Genomic DNA, 16,969 nt, shown 5'->3' on the forward strand with positions numbered 1-16,969 from the left:
AACACATTTCCCCTTCAAAAGAAGTGTCTACCTTCAAACTGAAATTCGGCTGTGGAAACGCGTGCCCACCATACCCGGCCACAACACCTTTTGAAACAGCCACTCTATTGAAATATTAATATGTTCCTAACTTGGTGCCCGGTTTCTGATGGTAGGGATAAGGCACTTCTCATGCGTTCATACTGAACGTAATCGTGGTTTACAAGTTTGTTACATATTTTCGTTATTCCTGCAATACTGGGTTGACATTGGGCCTAAATAGTTGCAAGGTGGTCTAAGGTAGTGGTTTGCTGTGCAGTTGCACCATTCTGAGCCAGGTTGGATTCTTCGCTGTGGCATTCTGACTCTGACCGGGATTACCCCTATAGGGCATTGTTAATTGGCTCTGCATTAACCTGGTTTAATTTAGGATTCGAACACTAGGAATATCTTGCAACATTGCGCTCAAGCTTTTATCTAGTGGGGTACTGGGTGCCTGCTAGTTAATTGTGTTTGATCCCTAATTGGATCAGCTGTTTCATATGGAGCAGAATGGCAATGCCATCTTAGATTTTTTTTTTTTTTTATGTAAGTACTAGATTACAGTTTTGTTAACTAATAATGTAAACACGAATGAATTACAAAGCAAGGCAATCTAGCTCAAGATTATAAAATGGAGGTAGTACCAGTACCAAAGATTAATTTTGAGAGATTAGTTCTACAGCACCTGAGGCCCATGTTGTATTCTCACCTGGAAAGGCCCGGAGGTACAGTGTGAGTCATGTTTTTTGGCTTCTCTAGTGCCATTAATAGCATCCAGACTCCCCTGCTGGATGAGAAGCTCATGGCAATGCAGGTGGACAATGATGTGGTTGCCTGGATAACAGACTACCTCATTGATCGACCACAGTTTGTTTGTTGGCAAGACTGGAGATCAGACGTGGTATTGAGCAGCACAGGTGCACCCCAAGGAACCGTACTGTCACCATTTCTCTTCACTATCTACACCTCTGACTTCCGCTTCTCCTCCAAAACGTGCCACCTGCAGAAGTTCTCAGATGACTCTACAATTGTCGGCTGCATCATGGAGGACAACAATGAGGAGTACAGAGGTGTTGTAGAGAGCTTTGTCGGAAGGTGTGACGACAACCACTTACAGCTCAATACTAAGAAGACAAAGGAGCTGGTGGTGAATTTCCCATGACGCAAGAAGCCCCCAGACCCCCATTACCATCCGGGGGGAGGCAATTGAGATGGTGCACTCATAGGTTCCTGGGAGTGCGTCTCAACAACAAACTTGACTGGTCTAGTAATACAGAGTCTCTCTATAAGAAAGGACAAGGTAGGCTGTTCTTTCTGAGGAGACTCCGGTATTTCAACTTATGCAATAAGCTACTTGTGTTTTATCAGTCTGTGGTAGCCAGTACTCTCTTTTTCGCCATTGTGTGTTGGGGTGGTGGTATCAGATGGTGCGATGCCAGTAGGCTAAACGAGCTGGTGAGGAAGGCCGGCCCTGTTGTCGGGATTGAACGGGTCAATATGGAGATGGTGGGGGAGCGGAGGATGAAGGTGAAGCTCAGTGCAATTCTGGAGAAACCCTCTCATCCCCCTCCATAACGAGCTGTGGCTAATGAGGAGCACCTTCAGCCATAGACTCACCCCTCCACGCTGCAACACGGAGCGCCGTAGGTGTCCATTAGATTGTACAACAACAACACCTGCAACCCTAATGCCCTTACCACCTCCCCCATCTCCAGTTAGTGATCCCCTAAACACCAACACTATTCCCTCTACCGTCAACACCTCTCCCTTATCTTATTTATATAAATGACCGCCTTAGGTGTTATTTCTCCACTTGCACAGCGGCACTTCTACGTAGACATCTATTGCTGCTATTTTATTATTTATCTTGTATTTGTGTATTTCATTGATTTTATTGATACATGGATTGTAATTTTTGGCTGCTGTTTTAACACCTGAATTTCCTCTTGGGGATTGATAAAATGTTACTCTATTCTAGCAGCTAGTTACTGACTGATGTGTTGGGAGATTTACAAATGAAATGTTACCACATTGCATAAATAATCACCAGACCAGAAATGGATGCTTTAGCTTTCTGTAAGTACAGGCCTGAGTGAGCAGAAGTTAGGAACTGAGTTGAGAAAGAGGAGACAACTTATACACTTTTATTTTTTCACTCCTCAAATGCGTCAGAAAGCAAACAATCTGATGCTTCATTTTCTTATTAATTCAGACCATTATGTAAAGATGCAGTCTGGGTCTTTTTAACGATATTTATTCAAACCGCCCATTTTGGAGGTGTATGATGTGTATAATCTATAAGTAGAATCAATATAGACTGAAAACACATCATGTTCCTCATTCAACTGAGCTCTAAAATGTGTTGCTGGTTCTTTTTGCATTCCACCATTAATTTATCCCATAAGGAAATGTATCATAGCTTCAAATAGTCTTTCATTCAAGCTTACTCCAGTTTGATGTTTTGATAACTGTGTAAATCTTGTCAGGGCAAGGTGACGTTTGTCATCACATTGGCTTCAAATAAGTCTAGAAAAAATATCTTTGCAATATGTAGCCAATATTGATAGTAGTTATCTTGCCTCAGATACTTACACATGAAAACGGCAAGCTGGTGTAAACATTCACGAAACAGACCGTATGTGGATCTAAAAATCTGCTGTGGAAGAAATGAATGGTGTCAGAATGCGAAGAGACATTTTTTCAATTTTGACACCTGGTTACATAGAGATTATGACTTACAATTTCAGTAAACTTATTTAAGTTAGTCAGTGTGAATGCAAATGTTTTTAATAACATGGAGAACAAATTGGCACTTACATGGCAATACAACATTTTCAGGGACCCATTTCGGCTCAACAGTGTCACTTTACAACCAGTGGTTAACCAAATTACTTAATTCTTGTTCCTAGGTAAATAAATAAAAAGTTGTAGTTGTGGAATCTGAGCATTAATAATTACAATATGAATGTACATTTCATTGGAAGTGAATGTGCCTAGATAATGAGAACAACAGAAACCTTTCTGTTTAGATTATCTCTCTGTAGGTTGTGCTCTAATGACAGGAATGTTTATGATGGCCATACGGCATGGGGGTTGACTTCTAAAGACATGGTCTTAGTTAGAAACGCCCTTAATGTATAGGCTAGCTGGTAACCAACATTACAGTGAGAAGATAATGGAACGTTCACCGAATGACATCTGTGCTACAATTTTCCAATAAACGTGAGCGAACTTCTCCCTCGATTTGATACGGGTTCTACATTATTTGACCACTATACGAAACCGCTGATTTCTAACATAGTCTTGAAGTTTTCTGTTGACAAGCCCAGCTGCTTCTTTCTGAAACAGGAAGATGTTTCAAATCCTTAATGTAGATTGTAATTTTCCATTTTAAGTGCCACGCTATGTACAGGCCTTTCACTTAGTGGTGTACTTTGCTTAACACTGCTGCCCAGCAAAACATTGATTTTAGTGTGTAGCATTTGTCTGTGGTGCTGTTATGAAGGCGATGCGTGTAATAAACAAGGGATACATGGAGCTCCCAAATCCCTCGGGAACCATTATCAGCATCGCTGATGCAGGAAATAGATTCCATGTAGAAAATAATACCCTTGAATAATTAATGACATGGGTTTTAAATGAACCGCTAACACACTGACTGCACCCTGGAGAGATGGAGCAGGTAAGCTTACAAGTGCTGTTTAAAAAAACTGTGGGACCTGCATTTGAGACTTGGGGACGGTCGATAAACAGGCTACGGGAGAGGGATTAAAGCAGATATTTACGGTAGAAATCACTCAACTTTGGTTTGTTGACCAGTGTGTGTGTGGTTTGGGTGTGTTCATTATACCAGTCAGCTGCTGTGGTCAGGGGTAAGCCTGGTCAAGTTGTGTAACATCACTCAACTACACTTCGTTCATAGTTCAGACACATTTGGTCTTAAATACAATTTCAAATATAATGTCATAGGTTGATTAAGCTGCCCTGGCTTAATAGAACCCAAAGACAAATTGACCAGTGTTGGAAACACTGATCTTCCAGCACAACAGACATACCTTGTAAAAATTCAGTGTTAAAGAATGATTTCAAGTGGTGTTTATTCCAAGGTTTGTTTTCAGATGATAATTAGTATTCAGTTGGAAGAATAAGACCCAAAGTTGTAATCATACAGGAATGAGCAGGTACAGTTGTGTGCATTGTTTGATGTGCCAATTTACTTTATAGAACTGCTCTCGACAAACTGGACTTTTTGGGTTAATGTATTGTGTCTTCAGACATCATCATTGCAATTCTGTGGTAAAAGAGAGTGTTGTTAATAAGCTTTACTGTACTATCTGAAATTGAATTGGATGAATTAAATGTATGATTAATACCAAAACTACAGTAAACAAACTGTTTATCTACTTTGGTGCCCATCTTCTGCAAAACTCTGCCTGATTAAAAATGTAACCAAAAAAACACCCTGTGCCTTAAGTGAACTAAAGTTTGCCAATTTTTTTCCATTCTCGCACTGTTTTTCTGACAGGTACTTCGTCATTGTGTACTTGCTATAACAGAGTTGTATGGTTGACCTGTTTCTCTGACTTAAGATGAATGCACTAACAGTAAGCTGCTCTTAATAAAAGTATTTTCTACAATGTAAATGTGTTCATGGTAGAGCTGCCCCCTCAATACCTCATTGCTAAACTCATGAAACTGAGTGAGGCAAAATATTTTTTTGGTCTGCCTTTAGCATATATATTATTAACATAAACATGCATACTGATTTTGGTAAAACATCCAGTATGCTACCTATCGTCATAAGGACAACAAGGAACAATTCTGATTTCAGAGTGCAATCTATCTCCACTCTTCCAAAGAGAATGTGACATAATGTTTTGAGTGTAGCAATAGAGCAGTGTTTGAACTAGATCTTAGTTGAGCCGATAAGAGGTGCCTATTCGCTAGGCTGTGGATAAGCAATGGAATAATGTGTTTTTGATGTAGATGCAAATTATTGGAATGTTTGTTGACAGAAGACTTCTGTGTAATTCTTTTTAATGTATTCGGAAGAACCGTGACCTACAATGGGGGAAATGTCAACTTGGAACACAAACCTTGTCTCAGCTTGTATTTTTCCCATTTCAAATGGTTTCTTCCACTGGCTGGTACATGTACAAATGTCACTGTATGACCTTTTGGTAGCCATTCTTGTTTTAAACTAAAATACAGCATAGCATAATCTTCCAGAGGCATTTCTGGTATTCCAAATTCCAAAAGTGTAGATTTTTTTGGTGGCCCTCCATGTTATTAAGTTATAGCAACTACTTACTAACTATGAATGTTTGTTGACTAATGACACTAAAGGAAGTATGTATTAATTACTTCATACACAGCTACCTGTAGGCCCAGAATATATTTCTTTGTTGTGTGTGTTATATATACACTAATACAGATTTTATATTTTTGTCATTTATCATAGTCTCATGTGGAACGCCTTACAGTTATTGTATTCATCTTAAGATGGTTAGGTGGGACAACTACAAAACTCAAAGTATATTTTTACTCCAAGTTGTTATCATCAAACCTGATGCAAAAAAGGAAGGTAAAGTGCAGTGTGACTTCACATTGTGTCAATGCTACAGTTATATCATGTTGCACTAAAATGTCTCCCTGTGTTAGACAGCCTCCACCTCACTTTCACCATACTAAGGGCCAGTGTTTGTTCCTTGATCTGAATCCGGTGAATAGGGATAGGACATACTTGGAAACATTTGTATCAGATGCTGATCCTGACTTAAATCTGCCTCAGCCAATAGAAGTCGCCAAAGCCGTTTCATGAGATACAACGCTACATTTTACCTGCTCCCATTAGGTACTATAACCTTTCACACTAAGCCCTACATTAAAAGTTGCTGCTGAGATTGTTTTACTGAGATTTTGGTGCCATAGAACTGGATGTTTTCTGTTTAGCCCTGAGTGTTTTGCGAGCTGACATTAAGTCCGCTGAAACAGTGCCAGTGAAGCGTTTTCACGCTGCATGCTTCGTTTGAGTTGCCACAAGTGTTTCGTAAGGGTAGTGACTTCTCTGATTTGCAATGTACTGCTCTCTGACTGCAGGCTTTCTTTTGTAAGACCAGTACAAGTCTTGCTAAACCAATTCCTTACATATTTGACAGGTATTGCTGTAAGCCTACTTTGAATAAGCACATGCTTTTTGATCAGTAAAAATAATGGCTGATTGATTTTCTCAAGACTTTAATATTAACATGCATCAAATTTAATACAGCTTAACAAAGCATAGTTCTGAAGTTCATCAGTGTTACGTTCTGTCCTCCCCAGGAGGAGAGTGGGAGCCACGCCACTGCACAAGGACGCCCTGCAGCCAGCAAAAGGGTATGGGGTCGTAGTGCAAGTAAGGACACAACACACAGAAGTACCGTACAAAGCAGGCTTTTATTTAGCCACAGAAATTATCAGGGAGATGAGGAGAACTGGCAGTACCAAATCAAAGAAAGAAACAAACAGCCTCCCACCCCCTTACCTGTCCTAACTCCCACCCAAAACACAGAAGCTGATCTGGCACACTGTCAGGGCGCCCTACCCAAACTTACAGTAGGTGGCCCAGCCAGGTGTAACTAGTGTGCCTAGACAGGGGAGTTACCCTACGTGCAGGGATGTAGACTCCGGAGCAGGGCTAAACTACTCCTCACTCCCTGTAGAAACAAGAGGAAATAACAGTGTTAGACAACGTACCAGTTGTACAAACAAAAGTTCAACCACAAACAATTCAACCACACACACAGCTCTCACTCCAAACCACACAAAACCACAAAACACTTCACAACTAACCAGAAACCACATACACAACCTTACGGATGGAGAGTGAGAGAGAGAATGACCAAAAACCAGAAGTACATATACTGCTCAGAAATGCATGATGGGACAGATGGTGAGTGGAAACAGCTGAACCGGGTAACGGGGTAGGCGGAGTCATTGATGAGCTTGATTGAAGAATATTGTCACCTGTACTGAGAAGACACATACACAGAACACTACAGGGATTTTGAACAGGGGATGTAACAATCAGTTTTCAGAGTTAAACGTTGTGTGTTTCAGCCTCAAATACATGGTCAGTAGTTAGTGATATGGTCAGTTTAATTCTTTTTTTAGAGCCTAGTCAAAACCGATAAAGAAAGCTTTAGAAGAAAGAGGGTTTTCTTAACAGGGACGATTCAATGACAGGAAGTTGTAGTGCTTTATTAACAAGTTATTCTGACAAGAAATTAAATAAAAATCACCAGGCTAGAAAGGCAGGGCTCTAGGAAGTGTTTTAGAGTTTGGAATTTTGAGTTGGCTGATTGTTCATTTTCCTCTGTAAATAGCATTGAGCTATGTTTGACAGGTTACCTGATGGTAGAAAACATAGCGTTGGGTGGCCTGGGGGTCCAGTTGTCTAAGCCTCACCGTGTAGTGCACACATACTCCTGCAGCTTGAATTCCAGTCTGGCCTACTGCTCTTTTAGCAAAGTGCTCTCTTCTCTGTCTCTATCCAATAGTATACATGCATGTATGAAAATATTAGTTTTTGTACAATGTTAGAAATACTGTTATTGGCTGATGCAGATATTTAGGATGAATCAGCTGTCCTGACTTTAGCTAAGGTATGCAAGTGTGGCCACTGTATGATTTATAGCATATTGAATCCTACACTAAATTGATATTCATGCGCATATCCTGTGAGAGATGTGATGATGCCACAAATATACAGTGTACTTTAAAGTGATATGCCATCGTAATTGTCTTCCATGTAAACTGTGGTTACTATTTAGTGATAATGGGTCATTTGAAGTTCAATGTGCATGCTCATGATTAGTGCCTGGACACAGCTATATATAAAAATTCAGATTTAAATTTATTTTTGAGTTTTGGGCATCTTTCCAAATACAATTAGCCCTTTAGAACGTTTGTTCTCCTTTGGTTGAGCTCTCAAGACCACTTGATTTAGACTACATAACTTAAGGTGCCGTCAGCTCATGAGGTTGGCCATTTCTTTCCTGATAGTTTCACAAATAATGGCAACATTCCAAGTGGCTCAAAGCCCTCAAAGTAATTTTGTTCGGTGCTCCAAGGACTGTGTTTAACTGGTGCCTTGGCTGATAAGGTAAGAAGAAAAAATGACTACATGCTTGAGGCCAGTGTTGTTAGATTGCTCTTCATTGTTTAAGATGGTTCTCAAATGCTTGTTTTTAATGACCAAACATAGGCTTACTATGTCCCCCAGTCTTTGGCTAACATATAAAGCACTGACATTTAATTAAAAACATTAAGACAGATGCAGTTTCTGAGCCCTCAACAGATATGGTCAAAATAGTCTATGCTTCTTTGTCAGTTTGTACACTGGACTTGTCACAAACGGGGGGTGTAGTGCAGTGTTGCATGGACAAGGAACCAGGTGCAGGCAGGGGTAGTCGGTGTTGATACTTTAATTATAAGAAATAAACAAAACACCGAGCACAAAACACACAAAGCAAAGGGCTGACTAAAGCAGCAAAAACGACAATATGGAATGACACAAGTACTTACAATAACGGCAACACACACGACATCCAAACACAACAAGAACAATGAGCCACAATGTGGGGAGCAGAGGGGAAACATATATACACATACAAACGATTCAAATTGGGACCTGGTGTGAAGGATTGAAAACGTGACAGTCCGGGATGTGTTCGTGAGAATATGGGAACTTGTGAAAATATGGCACGGTGGCGCTGCTGCTCACCGCACCATGACAGGACTGGGGAAGGAACATTATTTACGTGTTTGCAATTTTATGCCACATTTTACAATATTTTTAAAAGTAATGAGTTTAATTGCCCAGTTGAACACTTAATAAGCCCTCAGGAAACATTAAACTTTCAAACTTATTACACAGCCTTCTGAAAAAATACTCAGTTGTTAGCATTTGTCAGCAATCTGTTAAATGCAGAAGGGATTTTCAGTGTGGTGGAGAAATGTGTATTATTTTTTTTTACCTTTGGACATAATGGAGCGAATTCCAATACTTAGTTAAAATTCATAATTTAAACTAATTACACAAATTACATGGTTTTTGGGCTTATCGGGAAGGATAAGGAGTTAGAAATCCCAATATTTCTGCTTAGCCTGCTCTGGGTAATTTTGATTATTATGAGGGAACTCTAGCAAATTGACTCAGATTAAAAAATCATTATCAGTCTCTAATGAACATGCAGTATGGTCTGTCATTTAATTGTGAGCACAATGTAGCAATTTTAAACAAACAGGATGAGGTGATTTCAGAAAACAGTTCCAATTAATTCTATATGTTAGTGTACTCATATTACATCACAGTTTAATCAGTGAATGTCACAGGAATGGCTGCAGCACTTATAGAAAGGCATCAGGTAAACCTGTCCATCTCTCTTCAGCTTGAGGCAGATCTAGATTTTAATAAAATGTTCCTAGACAATCCAGTTGGACTGTCCATTATATTTATATCTCTATCTATCTACAGTGGGGAGAACAATTATTTGATACATTGCCGATTTTGCAGGTTTTCCTACTTACAAAGCATGTAGAAGTCTGTAATTTTTATCATAGGTACTCTTAAACTGTGAGAGACGGAATCTACAACAAAAATTCAGAAGATCACATTGTATGATTTTTTAATAATTAATTTGCATTTTATTGCATGACATAAGTATTTGATCACCTACCAACCAGTAAGAATTCCGGCTCTCACAGAGCTGTTTGTTTTTCTTTAAGAAGCCCTCCTGTTTTCCACTCATTACCTGTATTAATTGCACCTCTTTGAACTTGTTACCTGTATAAAAGACACCTCTCCACACACTCAATCAAACAGACTCCAACCTCTCCAGAATGGCCAAGACCAGAGAGCTGTGTAAGGACATCAGGGATAAAATTGTAGACCTGCACAAGGCTGGGATGGTCTACAGGACAATAGGCAAGCAGCTTGGTGAGAAGGCAACAACTGTTGGCGCAATTATTATAAAATGGAAGAAGTTCAAGGTGAATCTCAATCTCCCTTGTTCTGGGGCTCCATGTAAGATCTCATCTCGTGGGGCATCAATGATCATGAGGAAGGTGAGGGATCAGCCCAAAACTACATGGCAGGACCTGGTTAATGACCTGAAGAGAGCTGGGACCACAGTCTCAAAGAAAACCATTAGTAACACACTACGCCGTCATGGATTAAAATCCTGCAGCGCACGCAAGGTCCCCCTGCTCAAGCCAGCGCAGCCGGCTCGTCTGAAGTTTGCCAATGACCATCTGGATGATCCAGAGGAGGAATGGGAGACGGTCATGTGGTCTGATAGGACAGAAATAGAGCTTTTTGGTCTAAACTCCACTCGCCGTGTTTGGAGGAAGAAGAAGGATAAGTACAACCCCAAGAACACAATCCCAACCATGAAGCATGGAGGTGGAAACATCATTCTTTGGGGATTATTTTCTGCAAAGGGGACAGGACGACTGCACCGTATTGAGGGGAGGATGGATGGGGCCATGTATTGCGAGATCTTGGCAAAACAACCTCCTTCCCTCAGTAAGAGCATTAAAGATGGGTCGTGGCTGGGTCTTCCAGCAGGACAACGACCCAAAACACACAGTCAGGGCAACTATGGAGTGGTTTCGTAAGAAGCATCTCAAGGTCCTGGAGTGGCCTAGCCAGTCTCCAGACCTGAACCCAATAGAAAATCTTTGGAGGGAGCTGAAAGTCCATATTGCCCAGCGACAGCCCCGAAACCTGAAGGATCTGGAGAAAGTCTATATGGAGGAGTGGGACAAAATCCCTGCTGCAGTGTGTGCAAACCTGGTCAAGAACTACAGGAAACGTATGATCTCTGTAATTGCAAACAAAGGTTTCTGTGCCAAATATTAAGTTCTGCTTTTCTGATGTATCAAATACTCATGTCATGCAATAAAATGCAAATTAATTACTTAAATATCATACAATGTGATTTTCTGGGTTTTTGTTTTAGATTCCGTCACTCACAGTTGAGTACTTATGATAAAATTTACAGACTTCTACATGCTTTGTAAGTGGGAAAATCGGCAGTGTATCAAATAATTGTTCTCCCCACTGTATCTCCGGAAAGAATCAAAAGACCACTGCACCTTTTTCTTTCCTTTCCAAAAAAGTCGAAAAGGATAGTTTTGAGTGAGTGTGTTTTAGGTCTTACTTAACTCATGGGGACCAAATGTCCCCATGAGTATAGCAAAACCAGAAAATGTTTGACCCATTAGGACCTTTTACCGGCCGCCGTGAGGCAACAGTCAATTTCCGGCTCAGGGTTTAGGTTTAGGGTCAAATTTACAATTTATTTTATAGTTAAAATTGGGTTTTCTTTTAGGTCCAGGTCTTGTTGGTTACGTTTAGGCTTAAGGTTAGGCATTACATCTAGGTAAAGTTTAGGCATTAATGTTACTTTATTGAGGTTATGGTTAGGTTTAGGGTTAAGATTAGGTTAGGTTTAGAGTTAAGATTAGGGCATGGGAGCATGCAATTTCTATTTTATGGTCCCCATGAGGGTAGCTGTGTGTGTGTATGTTTGTTTGTTTGTTTGTTTTTAAGAGCGTCTGACTAGTGTCCCAAAGTTCCCTGGTTCTAATCCCCCTACCACCAAGTGAAAGCCATGCAGTTCTGTTCCTGAGCAAGATAGTTAACCCAAATTGCTCCCTCCCACATAACATTCCCCCAGGTTGTTGTTGTTAATAAGAATGGGTTATTGATTAACTTGCCTGGTTAAATAATGGTAACATAAAAAATCGTATTCACGTTATTATTTTTTCATGGGCCACACACCATTTAAATAATCAAATAAGATCTGTCTAGTGGTGATCTTTTCGCATCAGGTGTATTATATTTGTTTAATCTAATCATTTGATGTGGAATGATACACTTAGAACTCACTTGAGTAAATACTTTGCAGGGTCCATTAACGTGACAGTAAAATAATGAAAGTGCTTAGGGTATCCAGCAATTAGAATATCTGTAATTTACTATGGGATGCAATTATTGAAACCAGAAATTCTGCACTGGCATCCCTCATAGGCCTTGTAATCAAGGACTCACCTTCCGCCTGCTGTTTTAGGATATGGTGGCAGGATTTCCTGTTTTACCTTCCCAGGACCTGCCTTTATCCATACTATGACAGGGGATATTGTTAGTCCACTTGCCACTACTGCTTACACTGAACTCTTCATTGAGACCATGTTGAACCATCAATCATTAATATCTCATTTCAAGAAGTGATTGTGTAAACTAGGCAAATGTACAGACTTTCATTGATTCATCAAGACGATTATGGTTTTCTTGGATGTGCTATTGGTGTCAATCAATGCACCCCCCCCCCCCCACACCAATCTTAGAAAAAAAGAATAAAAAAAAATAACTGCCTGTTTCAAATGTCTCTTTTGTAAACATTTAAAAATGAAATCACTTGTCTTCCATAAATGAAGGGGATAATAATAACTCTACCAGAGAGTGAGGGAATCTAATTTGATTGGACCTCAACTCGTGGCTTAGTAATTTAATTTAGGTGGAGCCTGCCTCAGAGCAGGTTAGCGGATATATGGCCATAGAAATGAATGTAGTGCCCTCATATTCACCCCTATACTATATGCGCTGGGTTTATGTCCCATATCCCCCTTGAAAAATCCCATAATCCCATTATACATAGTGCGATCTGTGTTTACAAAGACCAATGTCTTGCCTACTTCAAATAAAAAATAAAACGTTGCTCTTCTAACTTAGATAATGGGGAGAGCTGGGGATGCATACCATAGGGGATCTATACCTGGAAGGTGCCTTTGCTTCCTTTGATTAGAGGGAAGAATACAGATAAGAGACAATGAATTGAATGAGGGGTCAATGCATAAGATAGGCTACTTACATGCAGGGGTGCAATGTTTCACTATATACAAACATTACATAAGGGGTGATCTATTTAAATTTACATGGGCTACATATAGCTCCAGAAAGAATTAAGAGACCACTGCACCTTAATTCAAAGTTTTGAGTGAGGCACAGAAGCGTTCAATTTGCAGTGATCTCTTAATTTTAATCCTTCTGAGTATTTCAATCGATCAAGGATTGACTATTTTAATCGTTTGACAACACTACTTTTTATATTTTTGTGTTCTTATTTGAAACATTTCATTCAAAAGTTTCTGTGTTATCTATATTGATATTTGTAATATAAAATAGTTGTGAAGTGCCCAAAAATGTGTGTAGTTTTCAGCAGTACACCATGCCCCTTCCTCCCAAATGGGCTGGTGCACCATTCAACTCCCGGGCTGAAAATGAGTCCTATTGCGGCCCTGTCTGTGATCAACCTATATTCTTTTCTGCTGTGTGTGAATTTTGGTAGGTGACATGATGGACTATTTGTTTTATAAAGGAGCCAGTAGACTACACATTCCAGCACAATACTCAAGAGAGATCCGGAATAAGTCAAGCACAATAGAAGGAACCAATAATCTGAAGAGTCGATACGGCGTTGTAGGCCACTCCGGTTCAAATATCCATAACCATATCTTTTGACCAGGCTGATGATTGTTTGGTTAATTGGAATTGTTTCCCCCTGACAAGAAATAACAATTGAATATATATAATGAACTTCATGCATACAATGCCACATTTGGTGACCTTCAGATTGGAGAATTAACAAGATTCATGCTGTGAGGAGAGGTCATTGGCTGTATTATTGGATACAGTTGGAGCACTGCCAAGAGAGATGATGGCAGTTTTTTGGGCAGAACAGCTTCTAGCCTGGCAGTGTTACCTAGGTTCTGGAAGGTTGGCTAAGAGGGTGTTAGTCTGATAGAGATGGCAGTCAGAGAGGACATGCTGTCTCTTGGCTGTACATTTTCCTTTACATAATGAAAAGAGAATTCTTATTTATTGAGCATTTTTGTTATGTATTGAACTTCATTGTTAAAAGTTTTTGTTTTTTTTCTACTGAGTGCTAGTCTGCAGGCAACAGACATTAGTATTAGTTTATTTATGCAAATGCTTAGTATGAGTAGAAAATAAAATAAATTATTACAGTATGTGAATATTGTTCTTGTAATACCCAACCAAATAACAATTCAACAAAGTTATTTTCCTAAGTTTGTTTTTAAAGAAAAAGGAAAGTTTTGGTTGTTTTCCAACAAATATACTGTAGTGTTGCTTAAGAATATCTCAGTAATTTTTGCAAAAAAAAGCACTTATTGCTTTCTATCTGAACCAGAAGGAACGAAGACCATTAGAATAGCTTCCTGCACTTATTCAACCAAAAGAGAAAGCTTTTTACATCCACTGATTTGATTTTCATTGATGAGAGAGCATAATTTGTCTGACTAGAAACATTTCTACTTGGTGTGTTTTCTCTACTGTAGAGGTCTTACTGGATCCCAAAATAAATTTTTAAAACATTTCTAGCCGTGAAATTCCCCCCCAACGTTGACAGAACCTGAACATGTAACAATTTTATTTTTTATGCAGTAGTTCCATAAATGTACACTGCACAAACCTTTACTGTACATTGCATAACTCATTGATAACAAAATGACATAACAACGGTCAATGGAAAATCACCAAACGATTAAGGGCTGGATTCAAACTCATACCAATAATCTAAGTAAACAATTGAAATCACAGGCTGTTCCAACTTAAATGAATTTCATCATGGCAACTCATAATGTGACTCAGGTTTGGCCCCATGTGCCTGTCTGCCCTCCCGACAATGTCTGGGCATGCTCCTGATGAGATGGTGGATTGTTCCCTGGGGGATCTCCTCCCAGACCTGGATCAGGGCATTAGTGAGCTCCTGGACAGTCTGTGGTCCTACTTGGCGGCGTCAGATGCACCAATACATAATGTCCCAAAGGTTCTCCTTTGGATTCACGTCTACGGAACTTTAGGGCCAGTCAATGGCACCAATGCCTTCGTCATCCAGGAACGGCCTACACCTCCTGGCCACATGAGGCCGGGCTTTGTCCTGAACCAGGAGGAACCCATGGCCCACTGCGCCAGTGTAAGGTCTGGTACCTAACAGCAGTCAGGGTACCGTTGGTAAGCACGTGGAGGTCTGTGTGACCCTCCAAGTATATGCCTCCCCAGACCATCACTGACCCACCGCCAACCCAGTCATTCTGGATGATGTTGCATAACGTTCACCACAGTGTCTCCAGACTCTTTCACGTCTGTCACGTGCTCTGTGTGAACTTGCTCTCATCTGTGAAGAGAATGGGGCGCCGATGGCAGACCTGCCCATTCTGTTGTTCTCCGGCGAATGCCAATCAAAGCTGCATGGTGCTTGGCTGTGAGCACAGGTCCCACTAGAGGACGTTGGGCCCTCGTGAAAGTTTGGTCAGAAACATGCACACCAGTAGCCCGCTGGAGGTCATATTCAAGAGTTCTGGTAGTGCTCTTCTTGTTCCTCCTCGCACCAAGGAGCAGACACCGATCCTGCTGCTGGATTGATGCCCTTCTACGGCCCTCTCCAGCACTCCTCGTGTAACGGCTTGTCTCCTGGTATCTCCTCCATGCTCTCGAGACTGTACTTGGAGATGCAGCAAACCTTCTTCTTGTGCCATCCTGGAGGAGCTGGACTACCTGTGCAGGTGCAGGTACTGCCACATGCTACCAGAATGACAAGGACACTAGAATACACATAACTTGAAGATTCAGTCAGGAAGGATAAGGAAAGAGCAATTGTCTGTAGTCAGCCCAGCTCCAAAACCATTCCTTTTTTGGGGGTTGTCTTGCTGTTGCCACTCCTGTGCATCTGTTGTCACTTTCATGTGCGCCAAAACAGATGACTGCTTCACCGTCCTTTATGCTTCTTAACTGGGCAGATGAATAACTCTGAGGTTTAATTGACTTGGTGTTATACTGTGATGATTACGTGTTCCCTTAAATTTTTTGAGCAGTGTATATACCTGTATTCCTATGTGTCGTTGATTAGCGATTGCTTTGAAATTCTATCATTTTGTAGCCTTGTTTAATTGTTTTGAGTAGGAGCTGTGTGAGGTTGTGATAGTTCCACCCATAAGGCACTGGTTTGCTAAGCCGTGCCTGTAGTGCGGTAGTGCAGATTGTAGTCTTGCTTGAGAGGCTGCGGTTCTTGACTGTTTTTATGGACTTCCTCTGACACTGTCTGGAAGGGTGATAACTTACCTGAACCCTTCTCACTTATGCGAATGCGTCTTTCTGAGCTCTTTGGAATGGGAAACCGTGAGGGCCCATTTAATACAATGTTGTAATGGGCCTATACAAGTTTACTTTAATAAGAGCTCAAGCCTAACAAAGACAGGCGCTGGAAGGCGGAGGAGAGAATGATGCTATTGATACCGACCAGTACCAACCGCAATGTGTAGCAAATGTGATTCATAAAGGATTTTCATCCTTATATTACCATTAAATATAATTTCTGCTTTTGCATATTTTGGCCACAGAACGTGATCTCACCATGGTCTGAGGGTAAACTACAGAAAGCCATGCATTTCACTTCAGTCTTGTTTGCTTTAAAATGTCAACTTCGCAGTTGGTTGGATCATTTAAAAGAGTAATTCTGAACCCAATTTCAGCCTTTGCTCCGCCCCTTCTATATTCCAAAAATGCATTCCGGTGAAAAGTTGTGGGTGGGGGGAATTGTTCAGAAATATTCAGTGTGATACTGTTCAGAAATAATAACAGGAAAATGTTTGGAATGCTACAGGGATCCTAATTAATTTGTCAAGACAGGGAGCAAAAGCACAACCATTTTCTGTCGCCTGCACCCCCTGTTGAGATAATAGTGCAGCATCTTGGCAAGGTGCCTCTATATTTCAGTCAGAGTTTAACCAAAATGGCAAAATAGAGCTTGATATACTACTGTTGAACCCTGCCCCCAAAATATATTACTTTTGCAATAAACTGCAATAAATTGAGACCAGT

Source organism: Esox lucius, chromosome 16 (assembly GCF_011004845.1).
Source record: "Esox lucius isolate fEsoLuc1 chromosome 16, fEsoLuc1.pri, whole genome shotgun sequence".
NCBI classification, from domain to species: domain Eukaryota; kingdom Metazoa; phylum Chordata; class Actinopteri; order Esociformes; family Esocidae; genus Esox; species Esox lucius.